At 43.9% G+C, this 20,608-nt stretch overlaps 1 protein-coding gene across 8 annotated transcripts in view; it reads left to right on the forward strand.

The window, feature by feature from the left end:
* The first annotated feature begins 242 nt into the window (after window positions 1-242).
* Window positions 243-20,608, forward strand: part of AOPEP (aminopeptidase O (putative)) — a 539,579-nt gene continuing 519,213 nt past the window's right edge. For 7 of the 8 annotated variants that reach the window (XR_011020920.1, XM_068237287.1, XM_068237306.1 and 4 more), the window contains exon 1: window positions 243-314. The gene's annotated coding sequence lies outside the window, so the exon portion shown is untranslated. Of the gene's footprint in view, window positions 315-413; window positions 434-20,608 lie in introns of those variants that run through there. The other variant, XM_068237297.1, reaches the window with a different exon arrangement.

Raw genomic sequence — 20,608 nt, forward strand, 5'->3', positions numbered from 1 at the left:
TATTTGAAATTATCAAAGAAAAGTTTAATCTGCTGCTGTCAAGTCTTGTGAAAAGGCTTTTCCCTATCTCTTGCCATTGATAGCAGCTGAGCTGAGTCGAGTCCTGGTTGAGCTGTGTGATGTAGCTCCGCCCACCTCCCAGCAGCAGCATGGTCCGTGTTTACCTTCCAGTGTTGAATGTGCAGATGCGAACGTGCAGCCTTTGTTTCTCCCGTGTCGAATCTGCTGTGCAATAAACCAGGCTCGTAGAGTGAGGCAGCCGCTGCAGGCAGGAGTATTAGCAGCACGCAGAGCAGCAGTGTGAGCAGCCGCTGGTGAGTGGGGGCCGGGAACATGTATGTGTGTATAATCTACTGAACAGGCTGCTCGCACTCCGAAGTGACGTTGATACTTGAGCACGTGACGTCTTACTTGTGTCCCTTCTTGCCAAAAGGTTTTATATTCTGTATAAATGTAACATAATTTGCAATACGCCTTCACAGAGGGGGACTGTTCAGAGATGAAAAACTTTACTAAATATAGAAACAGTTCTGTGAAGTGAGGAAAGAAACTGTGTTTAGCACCTGTGATAAACAAAGATGGTTCTTTAGTTCAGCTGAGCAATTTTTTCCCCACCTGCAATAACTGGAATTTCTGAGAGCTGAACTTTTGACAGTTCCAATGCAACATACAAAAAAACAAACAAACATATACTAAGTAGGGATGATAAGTGAGATGCAAATATTTCTGAGTTCTTGCAGATAAATGTTAATTTTTATGCAAATATATCCAGCTTGAGAAGGGACCAATTTAATTTAAATCTGGCTGGGACGTGATTGGTTCATTTTCAAGCTGCATGTATTTGCATTAAAAATTACATAAATCTGCATGAACTCGGAAATATTTGCATCTCATTTTATCCTTCCTAATACTAACTAGTTGGAAGATTCTGTCTGAATGGTTCAGAGTCCTCCTTGACTCCTCCGCTACTGCCTTGGGAGCCTCCTTATGGTCGCACTATATGTACAAGCAAGGCTGTACTGCACAGTAGAATGAAGCCACTGGTGCACAGAGCAGGAGTCTGTGTATGAGCAGCTTTGTGCTATTGCATGTGCATGGACCATACTTACAAGTTGCATTGTCCAAATCCAGCGTTGTCCAAAAGTAAATCATTCATCCATGTTTTACCATGTTTAACACGGGACTCAACTTACAAACAAATTCACCTTACAAACAATCTCCCAGAACAGAACCTGTTTGTAGGTAGGGGATTGCCTGCACTGTGTATTGCCTGCACCTAGCTCTACCCCCAAAGTTGCAGCAGTCATGTCATACTGGGGTTCCCATTCAAGTCCCACCCTGAGCTGTTGCGCCAAGGTTTAGGTGCTCGTGCCCAGGGCCGGATTTGTACTTTTTACTGCCCAAGGCCCACTATCACCAGCTGCGTCCCTCCCCCCCCCCCCCCCAGCCAACAGCAACCAAAACTCCACTCCCCTCAACGTGGCAGGTATTAGATTTTAGGCTCCTCTGAGGATAGTTAGGGAAGTGATGGTGAGGATAACATTATAAACTTCTCTGAGCACAGTTAGTGACATGATGGCAGGGATTATATTGTAAGCTTCTTGGCGAGCAGCACATTTGGCAGAGATCACTATTAAGACTTGTTCACACTATGAGCGGTTTTTTTAAGCGCTTGCGAAATCTGCAATTCTGCTAAGTGTGACACTGGCCTCAAGTATTTTGACAATACTATAGGTAAAATGGTAAATAACGCCCAATGAGCAGCTTCACTGTGGCCTTGCTCACATTATAGGCGGTTTTAATTTTAAGTGTGGAAGCGCTTGTGCAATGATTCCTTATGAGAGTGTTCACATATGAGCGGTTCTAATGCGAGCGACTTACAAAAGCGCTGCCTCTACCATTTTTTTGAGCACTTTGGCTCAATGGAAGGTATAGGGAAATCAATAAGTGCTTGAAAAAGCACTTTGTATAGCGAATTTTCCGAGCGCTTCTATGAATAAATACATTGTATTTATTCATTTCCGAGTGAAAGAGTTCACTTCGCGACTGATGTCAGGAAGTGAAAAAAAATTGCTCCGCAAAAGCACGTAAAAAAGTGCTTAGGCAGTGCAGGGAAAGGCGAGTGCCAGATCTGGCTGTTAGTAGCCACCCACCACTATGTGCAAACTCTGTGTAGCAGGATGAATGTTCGGCACGTTAACTGCTTCTACCACCCTGCTGCCCACAGCCCGCCCCTTGCTTTCCTGGTGCCCTAGGCCATGGGCTATAAAGCCTTGCCTGAAATCTGGCCATGCTTGTGCTACTTATCTACTCCCCTTGTCCCTGATTGGGACTGCGAAGGTGGGGGAGCCAGGAAGGGATAAGTTACAGAAAAAAGCCCTTTTTTAAAAATACTTTCATATTTTTTATAACAGTGGCAGACTACTGTTTGCAGAGTTGGGGAGCCTGCCCCAGCCGTACCACTTCATTAACCTCCATCAACCATAATGTTTGAAGGAACAAGAGCCAGCTCAGCCACACTCCCTCCCTTATCCTGAAGGACTGGTGAATGGCAGCTCGGCTGCACCTCCCCTCCCAGAAGGCATTGGGCTCTATTCACTAAGAGGCAAAAACACCGCAAAATTTTACCGCTATATTTCCGCCAGCGGTAAACTCCGCATTTTTTCCACATTCACTAATATTTTCCGCATGTTTTCCACATGCGGGAAAAAAGATGCGGAAACAGCCATTATTCATGCGGGAATCATGCGGTAAAAAGGTCGCATGAAAAAGTGTTTAAAAAAAAAAATTAAAGTCCAGCAAGCACAGCCCTTAAGCCTCCAGACTTCGTTAAAGTCAATGGGATGCGGAATATATCACCTAATATTTGTAGGTGTTAAAAATCAGTAAATAACGACGAAATGATGCGCCTGAACATTTTTGAGAATTGATTTTTTTATTGCGAAAAATACCGACTTTTGCCGAAAATTTTCCGCATGAATCCAGCACTTTTACCGCACTTTTTCCGCATGCGGAAAAACATGCGGAAGATATTGAGAATGTCAACTTGACGGTGTTTTGGTCGCAAACTTCCCGCATGTACTTTACCGCATGCGGGAAGTCTTTGAGAATAGAGCCCATTGTAGTTAATGCAGTGCTTGTTTTGATCACATTTGATGAAACTCTGGCTGCAGTGAATTGCATCATGTGACTGTGCTTCCACTTGACAGGGTTTTAAACACTGCACCATGGCTGTCTTCTAGTACATGTGCCTCTGCCCCATTCACATGTGTGCAGAATGCTGGACCACTGAAAGCGAACTGTGATAAGTTGCTGGGACTCTATGATATGAAATTCCTGTATGAAAGAAGCTGGAGGTGCACTATGTCTGAGAAAGCTCCATGATCGGTGTGAAACGTGTCATGTGGTTGTACAGTATACATGCTTGACTAAGCCCTGCCACATCATACAGAGTCACACTATGCTACTTTAGAGACAGGATTGTCTGTCGGCTGTCCATTTTGAACAGAACAGTGTTGCACTACTAATTATTGACAGCTTTTAGTATACAACCCATAACCCCATTCTCTTTTTATGGCCTCCTTAGCACATTGTGCTTTATTTCTAGTATGTGAAGTATGGCATGTAATAAAGTATGTTATATTGCACTGATGCCTTGTACGACTTATCTTAAAGTGAACCTAAAGTCACGCGAAAAAAATGAGATTAACTCACCTGGGGCTTCCCTCAGCCCCCTGCAGACGATCGGTGCCCTCGCAGCTCCGCTCCGATGTCCCAGGACCCGCCGGCGAGCACTTCCGGTTTGGCCGTCACCGGCCGACAGGCATGGGAACGCGAGTGATTGTTCGCGTTCCCAGCCTGTATATCGCCCCCTATGCTGCTATTGCGGCCTCCTGGCCTCGCGTTCCCATGCCTGTCGGCCGGTGACGGCCAAACCGGAAGTGCTCGCCGGCGGGTCCTGGGACATCGGAGCGGAGCTGCGAGGGCACCGATCGTCTGCAGGGGGCTGAGGGAAGCCCCAGGTGAGTTAATCTCATTTTTTTCGCGTGACTTTAGGTTCACTTTAAAGTGGATCCGAGGTGAACTTTTACACATTGCATACTTGTGTTCCTTTCCTATTGTTTATAGGGCATTCCTCAAGCCAAATACTTTTTTGTTTTTCGTTTTAATACATTAACCACTTTACTCCCGCCCGTACGAATTTCTCCGTCCCTTTTTCCATCCTTTAACCCCCAGGGACGGAGAAATCCGTACTTTCCGCGCTCCCGTCGCTGCCCACGCTCCCGCTCGCTCTAGCGCGCACTCCCGCCGGTAAACACGCCGCCCGCCGCTCGCCCGGAGATCAATGAACGAGAAAATCCATTCCCGTTCGTTGATCTAAGCCCCGCAATGATCCGCTGCTGCTCCACTGAGCAGCGCGATCATTGTGAAAAAAAAACAAACTCTCAGCCTCCTAGTACTTCCTGCAAGGGTCCGGAAGGACGCTTGCAGGTTGTAGTAAACAAAAAGTTACTGTTGCCATCTTGTGGCCAAATAGTAAATTACACCCTAAACATTTTTTACATAGAAATAAATTAGTGTTACACAAAAAATTAACTCCTTACCTCCCACACTCCCCAATTTGTAATAAAAAAAAAAAAAAAAAAATTTACAATTAAAAAAAATACATAAATAGTTACCTTAGGGACTGAACTTTTTAAATATTTATGTCAAGAGGGTATAACACTGTTACTTTATAAACTATGGGCTTGTAATTAGGGATGGACGCAAAACTGAAAAAAATGCACCTTTATTTCCAATTAAAATATTGGCGCCAAACATTGTGATAGGGACATAAATTAAACGGTTTTATAACCGGGACAAATAGGCAAATACATTTAATGGGTTTTAATTACAGTAGCATGCATTATTTAAAAACTATAAAGGCCGAAAACTGAAAAATAATAAATTTTTTCCCACACTTTTTCCTATTTTCCCATTAAAACACATTTAGAATAAAATAATTCTTGGCATAATGTCCCACCTAAAGAAAGCCTAATTGGTGGCAAAAAAAACAAGATATAGTTCATTTCATTGCGATAAGTAATGATAAAGTTATAGACGAATGAATCTAAGGAGCGATGAAAGGTGAAAATTGCTCTGGTGGTCAAGGGGTAAAACCCCTCAGTTGGGAAGTGGTTAATTCCCTATAAATTAAAAAAAGCCACGCCAACAGGTTTTCAGAGAGCCAAGGCACTATCAGACAGTAGCAACGGCTCATGGGAGCTAAGTCTGGGCAGGAGGAGGGGGAGCTGTTACTAGCCATTGATTTCAGAGGCAGAGGGGAGGAGGAGAGGGGATTAGGCTGATGGCTCAAGATACAGATAAGCCTGCCTCTGTGTAATGTTTACAAACAACATGGCTGCTGTCATTGTATCACAGGAATAAATAATCATATTCTATTAAAACTGTTTGCAGCTAGATTTGCTGTGTAAACCATCTAAACTTTAGATAAGATATATAGACAAGTTACTTGTTATAGTTAGTTTTTCATCTCGGATCCGCTTTAACCACTTCAGTACCGACATATAAAACCCCCTTCGAGTGTACCAGAGATGAGAAGCGTCTCTGGTACAATACTTACCTGGGGCTTCCTTAAGCCCCGTTAAGGATGCTTGTCCCTTGCTATCCCCCTGGGTGACTCCTATCACCCGCAATTGTTCCCGAAAGCCTGGCCGAGTCACACTCTGTCACACATGTCCGGCCTGGCACGTTCCCCCGGCTGCACTCCCGTCCCTGGGAATGATCTGCGCCTGCACAGTAATGTTACTTTTCTCCCCTCACAGGGACAGGAGCGCAGCGGGGGAGTGCGCCTGGCCAGGCTGCGCATGTGCAATGGAGCGCGTCTCAGCAAGTCTTTTGGGGACTTTTGCGGGTGACAGGAGTCACCCAGGGAGACAGCAAGAGACGAGCAGCCTTATAGAGGAACACCAGTGAAAATAATGTAATAAAAAAGTGCTTCATTTTTACAATAATTATGTATAAGTGATTTAGTCAGTGTTTGCCCATTGTAAAATATTTCCTCTCCCTGATTTACATTCTGACGTGTATCACATGGTGACATTTTTACTGCTGGCAGGTGATGTCAGTGGAAGGAGATGCTGCTTGCTTTTTTTTTTTGGCAGTTGGACCCAGCTGTAAACGGCTGTTATTTCTCCCAATGAAATGATGTTTACAGACAGGAATCTGTCAGGACCATGGTCCTGACATCACACTGTGGGAGGGGGTTCACCACAAAATCAGCCATTCAGAGCCCCGTGAGGATCCATTTGAGAAAAGGAAAATATTTCTTATGGGAAAGGGGTTATCAGCTACTGATTGGGATGAAGTTCAATTCTTGATCACAGTTTCTCTTTAACTGGGCTTAAAGTACCACTATTGTGAAAAAAGTAGGCAGTTAAAATCTGACAGAACCAACAGGTTTTGGGCCAGTCCATCTCTTCATGTGGGATTCTCTGGGTTTTCTTTGTTTTCAACAGCATTTCCTGAACAGCAGTTGCACAGTCTAACTGACATAATAGTGTGCAAGTGATTAGTGAGGCCGGCTGGTATCTTACTATTTTGGAAGTTAAACTGTTGTTCAGGAAATGCTGTTGAAAGCAAACCCTGAGAATCCCCCATGAAGAGATGGACTAGCCCAAAACATGTCGGTTCTGTCAGATTTTTAACTGCCTACTTCCTTTGCGATCGTAGTCGTGGGGAGCCACACTATGGAGGAGGCGGGGGGGGGGGGGGGTGATGCGGGGAAAACTGATTGACAAGCTGCCAGTTAAACATCAGGCTAGCGACAAGCAGATTATCGCTAGCCTGGTGCCATTTATCGTGGGGACAGCAGAGCCTGGGGGAAACTGGCGGCAGCAGAAGATGGACACAGGCATGTCATTGTGCACAGAACATGCCTCTGTGTCCTATTAGGATTTAATAAATCCGCCTCGGGTTCTCTTTAAAGGACCACAGTCGTGAAGAATTGCAAAATGTAAAATACATGTAATAAGAAATACGTTTCTTGTAGAGTAAAATAAGCCATAAATTACTTTTCTTCTATGTTGCTGTCACTTAGAGTAGGGTTTGGACTAGTGCATTTGCCCATTTGGGATTTTTAGTATTTTGTTTATTTTTTACAAAAGCAATCCCTGGGCTTGTCCAAAACCTGTCAGTTCTGTCAGATTTTACTACCTACTGTAAGTGACAGCAGCATAGGAGAAAAGTAATTTATGGCTCATTTTACTCTAGAAGAAAGGTACTTCTTAGTTGTATGTGTTTTATATGTTTTTAAAATGTTACAAATTTTGTGATAGTGGTCCTTTAAAGTTACTTATTATCTGTTGTATGTTGCCATACCTGCATTTATCCAATGAAAACAATGATGATAGGGTTGCATGCAGTGGAAAAAAATGGTCTTTCCCAATGCCCAGGTTCACAGGATGCGATTGAATTATGAGTCCTGAATGTTTCACCAGCTATGACCACTAGATGGTAGTAAAATGTGCTGAAAGAGGTTCTATATTAAATTTGTAGTTTACTATATTTTTCTGGCATTATTATTGCAATAAAAACAGTTAGGTTACCGCTTGGTTATATGCCCCACCCTGTGTACTCCTCCCATATAAATTATAAGCAGAGTTTCCTCTTTCTGCCCTTGCCATGGGCTGTCACCTGATGTGACAATTACTCTCTGCTTATGGCAGTTTTGTGGAGCAGAATCTTGTAACAGCTAAACGGCTCCAGTTCCAGGCTTGCTAATGTAATTCAGTGCAACTAATGATGGCAGTGATGGACTGGCAGAAGCTTGTAGCTACATAAGTAGGTGTTGTAGGCAGCAGCATGTCACATTGTAGCTAATGTGCTATATCGCTAATCATTCCCATTACCAGTAAAGTCTGTTCCTAAACTGGATCTCTCTGGATCTGATTTTACAAAGACATTGCAAGACCCAGAGATCATCAAAGATTAAACTGATCATAGGGAATGGGTTTTTCTGATATTACGTAGCAAAGGTTAGACTGTGCCAGATCGTAACATAGAGAAAAAAGTGATTTAGCAATTGTGCAACTGCAGTTTTATGCATTTCCCCCTACTGGAATTTTTTTGTAAATAAATCTAAGCTGTCTGCCATAGTATTGCTTATGATCTCTGATGATCTCCAGCTCGGTGATCCTTTTCACACTTGAACTGAGCATCTGTGAATCCCTTAGCATGTGCATTTCTTTTAGTGTATAGTGAATGTTTCTTTTGTGTTTACTTCTGATTTTACCTGCAGTGAGTTTCATCAGAAGGTGCATTTCCCCCCAACAAATTGCTCAAGTGTGATAACTATATTGGTTTCTCTATTGAAAAAAGGTATATAAGATGTTTTAAAACATTCTTGCCCCTGGAAAAATGTGCTCCAAATTGTGTACTTTAAAATGGGCCCTAGAGCAGTCCAATTTATCCAGTCCAAAAACGCACAGATGCATTGTAAGCCTTGGAATCGTGTAAGTCTGGCTGGTGTATAGCTAGATGATGTGCTTTTTGGACTATACACCATCGCAGTGGGCTATTATAGGGACGGATTACTGCAATCAGCAGTACCCACAAGAAAGACTGCAACAATAACCACCCTGGGTTAGCTTGATAATGGGCATGTGGACGCTCAAAACATCTGTCATTACCTTAATTCACATCTATGTTCGATGGAAGGAGCCAGTAATTACTTTTGTGGTATCCATTGAAAGATAATAAAGGAAAACATTCCTGGTGCAGGCTGCATTCTTTCTTGTACATGCTGTAATCTCCCAGTGCCCAGGAGGCTGGGGGCTTTTGCACAGAATGCTGCAGAGAGTGGCTAGACACTTCCAACTATTACAGTCAGCAAAATGACTTAATATGCTTTACTGTTCACAGCTGGAACCTGCTTAGATTTGTAATCCCTCTTCATATGCAATGTTGGATATTATCAGTTACAATTATTATTAATTTATAAAGTGCCAATATATTCCGTGGCACTGTACAAAGTAAGAAAGACAAGATAAGACAAGACAAATAACATTTATATTGCGCTTTTCTCCTTGGGGACTCAAAGCGCCAGAGCAGAGCAGCAGCCACTAGGGCGCGCTCTATTGGCAGTAGCAGTGTAAGGGCCCTTTTCCACCAGCGCGTTTGCGCTGGCTGAATCGCAAAACCGCAAACCGCTAGCGATTTTACAATCGCTACGGTTTGCTTTTTAACATAGGAATCGCGGTAGGTCATTTCCACTACCGCGATTCGCTTTTGTCGGGAACGCGAACGCGCGGCGGAGCGATAATTGCCGCGATTTTGCTATGCAGTGCATAGCATAGCAAAATCGTGGCCGCAAACGTCGGGGGAATCGCCGGTTTTGCGATTCAGCAATCGCTAGCGTTCAGCATGAACGCTAGCGATTGCAGGTGGAAAAGGGCCCTTAGGGAGACTTGCCAAAGGTCTCCTACTGAATTAGTGCTGGCTTACTGAACAGGCAGAGCCGAGATTCGAACCCTGGTCTCCTGTGTCAGAGGCAGAGCCCTTAACCATTACACCATCAGCCAACTGCAGAAAGAAACAAACATAGGGTACAAAATAATATAGGCAATGGTATAAACAATATACAAAATACAGAATCAATACAAAATACAGAATTGGTAATTACAGTGACACAAGTAGCACAATGAAAAACATTTATAACAAATTCCAAGACACAAGAGGGTGATATACAATAAACTGTAAAATGTGCAGTTCATATAGCTCCATAGAAGACATGGCAGTACTACCAAATTGTGTTATATTTTGAGTGAAATGTACGTATTTCTTGCAATTACTAAAAAGAAGAAATTGTGGTTTCCTTTAATTGTGCAACCAAATGGGTCTTTGGGCCCTTTTACACTACATCCTCCCCCCGAGGCGCTTCCAGGATGTAGCCTATTCCCCTGCAGGCGAGTGCTGTGGCGCTTTTGTGGCATTCTATAGCTTCTGTGGCACTCTGTATCTAGACAGGCGCTCCATGCTCACTGAATGTGTGATACCAGACACTTTTGTTTTATTGATCTGAAGAAGCGGATAAAGATCCACAAAATGCGTTATCTGACTTTCAAATGTCATGTCATCAATTTATTATCACTACATTCGACATTAGTCATCACAGCACCCATGCCTAATGTCTTAACTAGGGATAGTAAATTACAGGGCTGTGGAGTCGGAGTCGTGGAGTCGGAGTCGTGGAGTCGGGCAATTTTGGGTGCCTGGAGTCGGAGTCGGAGTCGGGAAAAAATGCACCGGCTCCGACTCCTAATGAATTTGTAACTGTAATTAAAATAGAAAATATGATAAAATGTTCTATTTCTCAGATAATAGTCATTAAAAATAATGTATATATACAGTATATATACAGTAATAGCTGTGCTTAGTCCTCAAAAATGAAATAAACCAATCAAAATTAGTTACTTGTGCTGCTTCAATAAAGCAGTCCCCGGGCTCGTTTCCACTAGTGCGGTGCGAATCGCCGGGATTCCACCGCTGACGAAATCGCATGCGGGTGCGATTCTGCATGCGTTTTTGCCGCGATTTCGCATGCGATTTCGCATAGGCAGGGTCTATGCGAATTTAACCATGTCACTGCCTGACTCAATTTGTATTACTTTTCATAAACGCACGTGCGTTTTCCCTATTAAATACATGGGCTGCGATTCGCCTGCATTCCTCAAGCAGGCGAATTCTGCAGGCCCTACCGTGCAGAAAAATCCTGCACAGAAAAACGCACGAAAACAATGACAAGTGGAAACAGTCCCATCCACTTTCATTGCCTATGCGAATTCGCATGCAGGCCACGCATGCGAATTCGCCCTAGTGGAAACGGGCCCTAAGGTCAGATATACATATTTGATTGTGACTGTATATATGATGTGTACACAGGAATCTCTTATATATACTAAATAACATCTATGCTGTAAGAATAAAGCCTGATGTGTAGCTGTGTCACTAATAGAGATGGTCAATGAGATGGAAATAATTCTGCATTGATGCTGATTTATGCAAATGTACGCACTCCCTTTGCTGATGAAATCAAATAATTTGATAGGTTGTTAAAATTTGGTTTGGTGACTACAAATTAAAGGGTAACTGAGACGGATGAAAAGTAAAGTTTTTTTATACATACCTGGGGCTTCCTCCAGCCCCCTTCAGGCTAATCAGTCCCTCGCTGTCCTCCACCACCCGGATCTTCTGCTAGGAGTCCTGGTAATTCAGCCAGTCAGCGCTGTCCGGCCGCATGCCGCTCCCACAGCCAAGAACATTCTGCACCTGCGCAATAGTGCTGCACAGGTTTAGTATGCTCCTGGCGGCGGAGTGTGTGCATGCGCACTACGCCTGACTGGCTCAAGTACCTGGACTCATAGCAGAAGATGCAGGTGGTGGAGGAGGACAACGAGGGACTGATTATCCTGAAGGCGGCTGGAGGAAGCCCCAGGTATGTATAAAACTTTAATTTCATCTGTCTCAGGTTTACTTTGTTACACAGTAATACTATACTCTACATATGCACTGCCCACAGAGCTGCTGGGAATCCACTGAGAATGCTGTGCACATTGAACACAGAGGTGTTGTCTGTTTACAATCTCCTCATTCCCCTGCAGAGTACCTGCACATCATTCTTACATGTACCCACACTTACATTGCCTAGGGCCTGATAGATGTTCTTTGTTCCGGTTTGTACCTTTTACAAGTACTCTTACCAAGGACTAGTTTTAGTCTGAGGGCTCGTTTCCACTATAGCGAATCCGCATGCGGGCACTGCACGCGGATTCGCATAGGTAATGTAAGTGGATGGGGCTGTTTCCACTTGTGCGGCTGCGGCAGCGTTTTTTAGTGCGGCAGAAATCTGCACGGCAGGGCCGTCAGATTTCGCGTGCAGAAGGAATGTGCGCGAATCGCCGCTAATGTAACTAATAGGGAAATCGCATGCGGGGTGACCATGCGTTTTTTGACGCGAAATCGCATGCGATTTCGCATAGGTATTAATGTTATTTCACTCAGGCAGTGACATGGTTAAAATCGCATACAGCCTTACCTATGCGGAATCGCATGCGAAATCGCGGCAAAAACGCATGCGGAATCGCACCCGCATGCGATTTTGTCCGCGGTGGAATGCAGGCGATTCCGCACCGCACTAGTGGAAACGAGCCCTAAAGGGAATAAATATAGTAGTCTACATATCCTTCTCACTTCAGTTGTCTTGTAAAATTCCTAAGCGTTGGCAGTTAAGAGACGAATTTCATGTTACATACTTTTAATCAACAAAATTGTAATATGCAAATTAGAGGAGTCGGAGTCGAGGAGTCGGAGTCAGTGGAATCCTAAACTGAGGAGTCAGAGTCGGAGTCGGTGGATTTTTCGACCGACTCCACAGCCCTGGTAAATTAAATGTTATTCTGAGTTGATGAAGGATTATGCACATTTTTATTGTAAATGTATATCAAATCCCACCTTGGCTTTATTAATCCATTTTAAAGCTACATATTTTTGCATTAAAAATGAATAATCATGTATCAACTTGGAATTTTTGCATATCATTTCACCATCCCTAGTTGTATCCTTAAAAAAAACAACAACAACACACTGACACTAAAAAGGTAATTAGAGTCCACAATGCCCTCTTGTGCTCTTATTTTTCAATTGTGGCTTCCATTACCATCTATTACTTCCGAGGTGCTATTGTATACTGCTTGAAGCATCTTTGTTTATCAACTGAAGTCGTGAAAAGAATATGGGGGCTGCCATATTTATTTCCTTTTAAACAATACCAGTTGTCTGGCAGCCCTGCTGATCTATTTGGCTGCAGTTTTGTCTGAAAAACACCAGAAACAAGCATGTGGCTAACCTTGTCAGATCTGAAAATAATGTCTGAAACACCTGATCTGCTGCATGTTTGTTCAGGCTCTAGGGCTAAAAGTATTAGAGGCAGAGGATCAGCAAGACAGCCAGGCAACTGGTATTGTTTAAAGGACAACTGAAATGAGAGGGATATGGAGGTTGCCATATGTATTTCCTCTTAAGCAATACCAGTTTCCTGGCTGTCCTGCTGTTTTTCTGCCTCTAATACTTTTAGCCACAGACCCTGAACAAGCATATGCAGATCAGAAGTTTCTTACATTATTTTTTCCAGTAACCCTCCAGGACAGGTGAACTATGAGATTTGACCCCTCCCAGGAAACAGGAAACATCCACTTGGTCTCTCTATAAGTTTAGACCCACCGCAGGTGTCCGGCAGTATGGATGTTTCCAGTTCCCTGGAACAGGTCTCTCTGTAGGTGTCCGAGTCCTGGAGAGCCTGGGTGGCTAAGGGCTTTGGGCATGCTGCTGAGATGAGGCTGTGTATTAAACAGCGAATGGAGTCCAGCGGCTTACCTCCCTTAGACGCTCAGGATGCATGCTTAATGGCGTCAGGGGGAAGGCTGTAGCAAAGACGCTCTTTGGCAGATGCTACTGGCATGGTTGCTGGACGTAGAGGGAGGCGGAGCGGTAGGCAGAGGCTGTGCGCATGCTTCCCTCAATGAAGATGGCAGCGCGGGTACTTCCGCCGCCGCCGTGACATCACTTCCGCCCGCCAGGAAGGAAGAGCTACAGCGTCTCGGCGTCTCTCACTCTCACAAGCCTGAGACACAGTGAGAGATGGACGCTGCTCAGGAGGCCAGCGAACCAAGGCAGGAGGCCAAGAGGGACGCTAAGGCCGAAAAACCTGAGACAGACCAGGCCAAAACTGACGCAGGAGCGGTGAGATTCATGCTGGTTTGGTGGAACTGTTACAGCTAGCCTTAGCTGTTGTGGCAATGTATTGCTGTTGCAAAAAGTGTTTGTTTTTGACTGGGTTTTTTTCTGTTGTCTGCTTTATTTCAGAGTAATGCTGCTGATAAATCTGACAGGCCCAGGTCTAAACGTTGCCCTACATGTAATGTTAAATTGTCCCAGACATGGACAAAAACCCTATGTCAGGCATGCATTATTACAGTATTGAATCAAGAGTCTGCCACTTCATACAAATACTTAATGAGTACAATGAGGACTGAAATGGCTGAATCTATTAAGGCTTTCAGAGAGGCAATGGCTGTATCTGTTACGCAAGCACCTGTGGTGAATGTGGTTCAAGATAATGCACCTGTACCAATCAGTACAGTTTCTAGGCTAAAATGCACCGAGGGCGAGGGTGTAAAAATTGCACCCCCCCCCCCCGTATAGGTAGCCGGCTATATGTCCCCCCCCCCCCCCCCCCCGAGTATAGGTGGCCAGGCATAGGTGAGCCAGTAAAGAGTTGCCCCCAGTATAGGTTAGCCAGGTAGTTTACTCCAGTATAGGTAGCCAGTATAGCTGCCCCCAGTATATGTTAGATAGGCAGGCACCCCCCCCCGGTATAAGTTAGAAAAGTATGTGCCCCCAGTACAGGTTAGCTAGGTAGGTGCCTCCAATATAGGTAGCCAGTATAGTTGCCCCCAGCATAGGTTAGATAGGTAGGTGCCCCCAGTATAGGTAGCCAGTATAGTTGCCACCTGTATAGGCTAGCTAGGTAGGTGCCCCCAATACAGGTTAGATAAGTGCCCCCAGTACAGGTTAGGTAGGTAGCTGCCCCCAGTACAGGTTAGGTAGGTAGCTGCCCCCCAGTACAGGTTAGATGGGTAGCTGCCCCCCAGTACAGGTTAGATTAGGTAGGTGCCCCCCAGTATAGGATAGATAGGTAGCTGCCCCCCAGTATAGGTTAGATAGGTAGCTGCCCCCGAGTACAGGTTAGATTAGGTAGGTGCCCCCAGTTAAGTTTAGATAGGTAGCTTCCCCAGAGGTTAAGTAGGTAGGTGCCCCTACATAATAGGGGGGGGAGCCGGAGCCGCGGGGAGGGCAGTCCGACCTCTCCCTCCCTCTCTCCGGGCCGCTCTCCATGCTCCCCCCCCCCCTCGGACTGCAGCAGAACGGGCAGGGAAGCGCTGCAGCTGCTGTACACAGTTACTCACCTCCCTGGATCCGATCACCGCTCACTATCCGCCGGTCTCCTCCTCTGCAATGTAGCTGCTGATACACACGCCGCTTCCTGTAAGCAGCGTGTGTATCAGCAGCTACATTGCAGAGGAGGAGACCGGCGGCTAGTGAGTGGCGATCGGATCCAGGGAGGTGAGTAACTGTGTACAGCAGCTGCAGCGCTTCCCTGCCCGTTCTGCTGCAGTCCGAGGGGGAGAGCATGGAGAGCGGCCCGGAAAGAGGGAGGGAGAGGTCGGACTGCCTTCCCCGGTCCGCGGCTCCCCCCGCCATCACAGCGCCCCCCCTTTCTCTGCGCCCAGGGCAGCGGCACGGGCCGCACGGCCCTAGAAACGGCCGTGGTACCAATTAATGTGGAAACCAATATTTCAGCACCTGCAGTGTCACAAATGCTGCAGGGTCTAATTATGTGCCTGTGTCTAGATCAGAGGAAGCAGGCGTTAAAGTATCAGAGGAGCCTATTACTGTGCATAAAAAAGCTTCTACTAAAACTAATAGACAGGTGTTGTCTGATTCGGAACCTGAAGAGATTGATATGGATGATATGTCAGTTTCTGAGGATGATGAAGATGGGGATGCAGAGTTAGATTCAGATAAGCCGACAAGATTTAAATTTGCATCTAGTGAAACCGAAGAGTTGTTGAAAGCGATATATGATGCTTTGGAATTAGAAGTTAATAAGCCTCAAACGACTTCTATACATGATGAACTGTATGCTGGAATGGAGGGAGATCAACCACTTGTATTTCCTGTACATACATCTACTAAAAAAATGATTAATAATCAATGGAAGAACCCTGATAGAAAACTGTTTCCATCTAGGGGGTTTAAACGCAGGTTTCCTTTCTCTGAGGAAGATAGAAAACATTGGGACAAATGTCCTAAGCTGGATGCAGCTTTTTCACAAGTTAATCGTGAGAATGAGCTAGCATTTGAGGATATTGGTAATTTAAAAGAGCCTTCTGATAAAAAAAACAGAGTTTGCTTTAAAAAAGACTTGGACTGCAATTGGTGCAAATTTTCGGCCTGTTGCAGCAACTACTGTGGTTGCTCTCACGCTTAATTTTTGGATGCGGCAGGTTGAAAGGCACATAAAAATTGGTTCTAGTAAGGAGGTAATATTAAATTCATTTATGGTGATGTTTAAAGCGGTTCATTTTATCATTGATGCAGCTTCGGAGTCAATTAGATTGACTGCAAGAGCTGCAGTATTGGCTAATGTAGCTAGGAGAAATCTCTGGATAAAAACCTGGGAGGGAAGTACTTTATCCAAAAACAAAGTTTGTACAATCCCGTTTTCAGGAGATCTATTATTCGGGCCGGAATTGGAATAGATTCTCGAGCGTACGTCGGATAAAAAGAAATCATTTCCAAAGAAGAAAGTTTTTCAGCAGGCGAAAAGATTTTTTTCGCAAAGACAAACAAAATATTAAACCAAACCCGCAGGTTAAGCGGAGACATTGGTCCTTTAATAAAGAGCAAAATAGGCCAAAAGCGCAGACCCTCAGCCCAAACAGAAGTGATGACTAGAACCAGGTTGGGGGAAGGCTAGGGCAGTTTCTCCCACACTGGAAACGATTCGCAAAAAGCCCATTTATAATAGATCTCATCGAAAATGGGTAGCACATAGTATTTCAGGAAAGACCTCCAAAACGCTATGTGATGACAAATCCATTAAAGATTGCAGAAAATATGCAGGATTTGCAGGTGATTCTGCAGGTTATGCTAGAGAGGCAAGTAATAACTGTGGTACCCGTACGCGAAGAAAAAAAGGGGTTTTACTCAAAGTTTTCTGGTCAAGAAACCAACGGGAAAATTTCGACTAATATTGAACCTGAAACCGATAAATCAGTTCATAAAGCATGTGAGGTTCAGAATGGAGTCAATATACACAGTTCGGAATCTTCTTATTCCAGGGGGGTACATGATAAGCATAGACTTCAGAGATGCTTATTGGCATGTACCAATCGAAACCAAATCTCAGGCGTTTTTGAGATTCGCGGTAAGAAGTTCAAGCAGAATGCAGCATTATCAATTCCGCTGCCTCCCCTTTGGAATAAAGTCGGCCCCGAGAATTTTTACAAAAGTCATGGCGGAAGTCGTGGCCGAACTTCACAGAAAAGGTGTCATACTGATTCCTTATTTGGTCGATTTACTGGTGCAAGCAGATACAATACAGGAATTATTACTTCACAAGCAAATAGTGATTACAGAATTAAAAAAAGCGGGATGGATAATCAGCATAGAAAAATCCCAGATGAATCCTGTTCAGATAATTCAATTCTTAGGATTTGTAATAAATTCAATAGAACAGAAGATATTTCTACCAGAACAAAAGATAGAAAAGATAGTTCAGGAAGAAGAAAAATTCAGATCTCTAGTATCAATTTCGATCATAGATGTAATGAGGCTGCTGGGGCTGTTGACGTCCTCTGCACCCGCAGTACAGTGGGCCATGTTACACACGAGAACTTTGCAAATGTGGATGTTGAAAAGGTGGGGCAGAACTGTACAGACATTGGATCGAGTGGTAGAGATAACAGACGAAGTAAAAGTGTCACTACAATGGTGGTTGAGCAGACAGAGACTAGCACAGGAAAGACCGTGGCAGTTCCCGATAGAAATAACTCTGACAACGGATGCAAGCATGTCAGGTTGGGGGGCCCACGTAAAAGAGTTCAAAGTGCAGGGTCTCTGGAATCAGCATATAAGAACTCAATCTTCAAATTACAGAGAAATGCTGGCAGTAACACTGGCAATGATTGCAGCAATGCATCTAATAAAGAACCAACATGTACAGTTGAGAACGGACAATGCTACAGTGGTAGCTTACATGAATTGACAAGGAGGAACGAAATCGTTAAGGTTGCTGCATCTATCTATAGAGATTCTGGAATTGGCGGAAATCAATCTGAAATCGTTCACAGAAGTACACTTAAAGGGCTCATTAAACAATCTTGCGGATTTTCTCAGTCGAAATCAAATGTCAAATGTGGAGTGGACATTGAATATAGATGTATTCAGATGGCTGACACAGATCTGGGGAGTTCCAGAGGTAGATCTGTTTGCAAACAGAGGGAATGCGAAGTGCGAGATGTTCTTCTCACTGAATGTGTTGGATCATCCAGCAGCGGTGGATGCTCTGGCGCAGACATGGGAGTTCAGACTTGCGTACGCCTTTCCTCCTCTGAACATTCTGCCTCTGGTTCTCAGGAAGATAATGAATTCAAAAGCTTCAATTATACTAGTGGCACCACATTGGCAAAAACGGTCGTGGTTTCCTCTATTGTTGAAGATGAAAACGGCAGGACCGATACATTTACCTATGATGCACAATCTAATTACAGTTTAAGGGGAGAATGTTCCACAGGGAATAACCTGGAAGGGCAATTCTCAGGTCAAAAGGATTGTCAAATAGAGTGATAGAAACTCTGTTGGACAGTCGGAAATTAAATACACAAAACATTTATGAAAAATATTGGAAGACTTCTAATCAGTGGTTGCAACAGTCTAAGTTTAAGTCTTCTGAAATTGGTACGGTATTAGAATTTTTACAAAATGGGGTGGACAATGGCCTAGCCCTAAGCACGATTAGGGTTCAGGTGTCGGCATTATCGTTTTTTTTAGATAAGCAGTTGGCTAACCATCCTTTGGTTGTGAGATTTTTGAAGTCGGTCGAGCGAAAAAGACCGGTCCGGGTGAAACCCTTTCCCAAATGGGATTTATCAACGGTGTTGAAAGCATTAACCGTTGCTCATTTTGTGCCATTAGAAGACTTAGACTTAAAGAGAACCTGTACTGAGTAAAAATATTTAAAATGAACACATGAGGTAACTTCAAATGAACATTACATAGTTATCTTGCCATCAGTTCCTCTCAGAAGCTCACCATTTTCTTCTGACAATAATCCCTTCCAGTTCTGACAATATTTTGTCAGATCTGAAATATATCAGTTGCTGTCAATAAAATATCAGTTGCTGTCAGTTATAGCTGAGAGGAAAACTGATGTACCAGGTAATGTCCATGTTTCCCTATGGCTCAAGTGGGCGATGTTACAGTTTAACTGTGTGTTGACCAGAAAGCTGTTATGGGTAATGGCCATTTTCAAAATGGAGGACGGAAAATTCCCTTGATCACAGTGAACAAACAGGACGCGGGACAGGAGAAAGACACTGAGGAGTAGACTACATGGAAGGTAAGTATGACTTGTGTATGCTTATTTTGACTTTTAATTTTCAGTTCAGGTTTTCTTTAAGACCAATTACATTAAAAACAGTATTCTTGATAGCCATAACGTCTGCAAGACGGATAAGTGAACTAGAGGCTTTATCATGTAGAGAACCTTTCTGTACAATACATGATGATAGAGTGGTGCTCAGAACAAGTGAGGAATTTCTGCCAAAAGTGAGTGATCGGTTTCATAGATGTCAAGAAATTGTATTACCCTCTTTTTACATCAATCCTGTGAATGAAAAAGAAGAGAAATGGAGCACATTGGATGTCAGGAAAAATCTGATTCAATATCTGAAGAAAGTAAAAGATATCAGGAAATCAGAAAGTTTGTTTGTTAATTTCTCAGGCAAAATGATAGGCCAGAAAGCTTCAAAAAAGACTATTGCTAGATGGATTAATCTATGTATAGTAGAGGCTTACAAAAACATGAACTTACAATTACCAGATGAACTCAAAGCTCATTCTACTAGGGCAACGGCTACGACTTGGGCCTTCAGAGCTGGAGTGTCTCCCTTGGAAATATGCAAAGCGGCGACATGGAAGAATATCAATACCTTCATGCGCCACTACAAATTGGATCGGATGACTGCAAAAGATCAGGCATTTGGAAGGAAAGTCCTGCAAGCGGTCAGCCCGCCCTAAGGTTGGTGATGTTTATTTCTTGCTCATCATCTCGTAGTTCACCTGTCCTGGAGGGTTACTGGAAAAACCCTAAGCTAGCTAACGGGTAGATATATTTTAGATAACCCTCCAGGACAGGTTGGGAACCCACCCATTTCTAAAATTATTATATACTGTATATGTGTATAGATGCAATGTATGTTAAGGGTAGTCTGGAGTATAGACCATGTTCAGGGTTTCTTGTATACATACTGCCGGACACCTGCGGTGGGTCTTAACTTATAGAGAGACCGAATGGATGTTTCCTGTTTCCTGGGAGGGGTCAAATCTCGTAGTTCACCTGTCCTGGAGGGTTACCTAAAATATATCTACCCGTTAGCTAGCTTAGGGTGTCAGATCTGACAAGATTAGCTACATGCTTGTTTCTGGTGTGATTCAGAAAGTACTGCAGCCAAAGGCTAGGTGCACACATAGCAGAAACGCTAGCGTTGCGGAAAACGCTGCGTTTTTGCCGCTGATGGAAGTCTATGGGGCGCAGGAAAAAACGCATATGCGTTTTGTATGCGTGCATTTTTGAAAATGCAGGTTTTGCTTCATAATATTCAAAAACGCATATAATGAAAGTCAGTGTGAACTCAATAGTATGCATTTTTCATGCGTTTTCCATGCGTTTTTATATGCATTTTCCCCCCCAAAAAATTGTTTTGTG

This window comes from Hyperolius riggenbachi, chromosome 1, assembly GCF_040937935.1.
Source record: "Hyperolius riggenbachi isolate aHypRig1 chromosome 1, aHypRig1.pri, whole genome shotgun sequence".
Taxonomy (NCBI): domain Eukaryota; kingdom Metazoa; phylum Chordata; class Amphibia; order Anura; family Hyperoliidae; genus Hyperolius; species Hyperolius riggenbachi.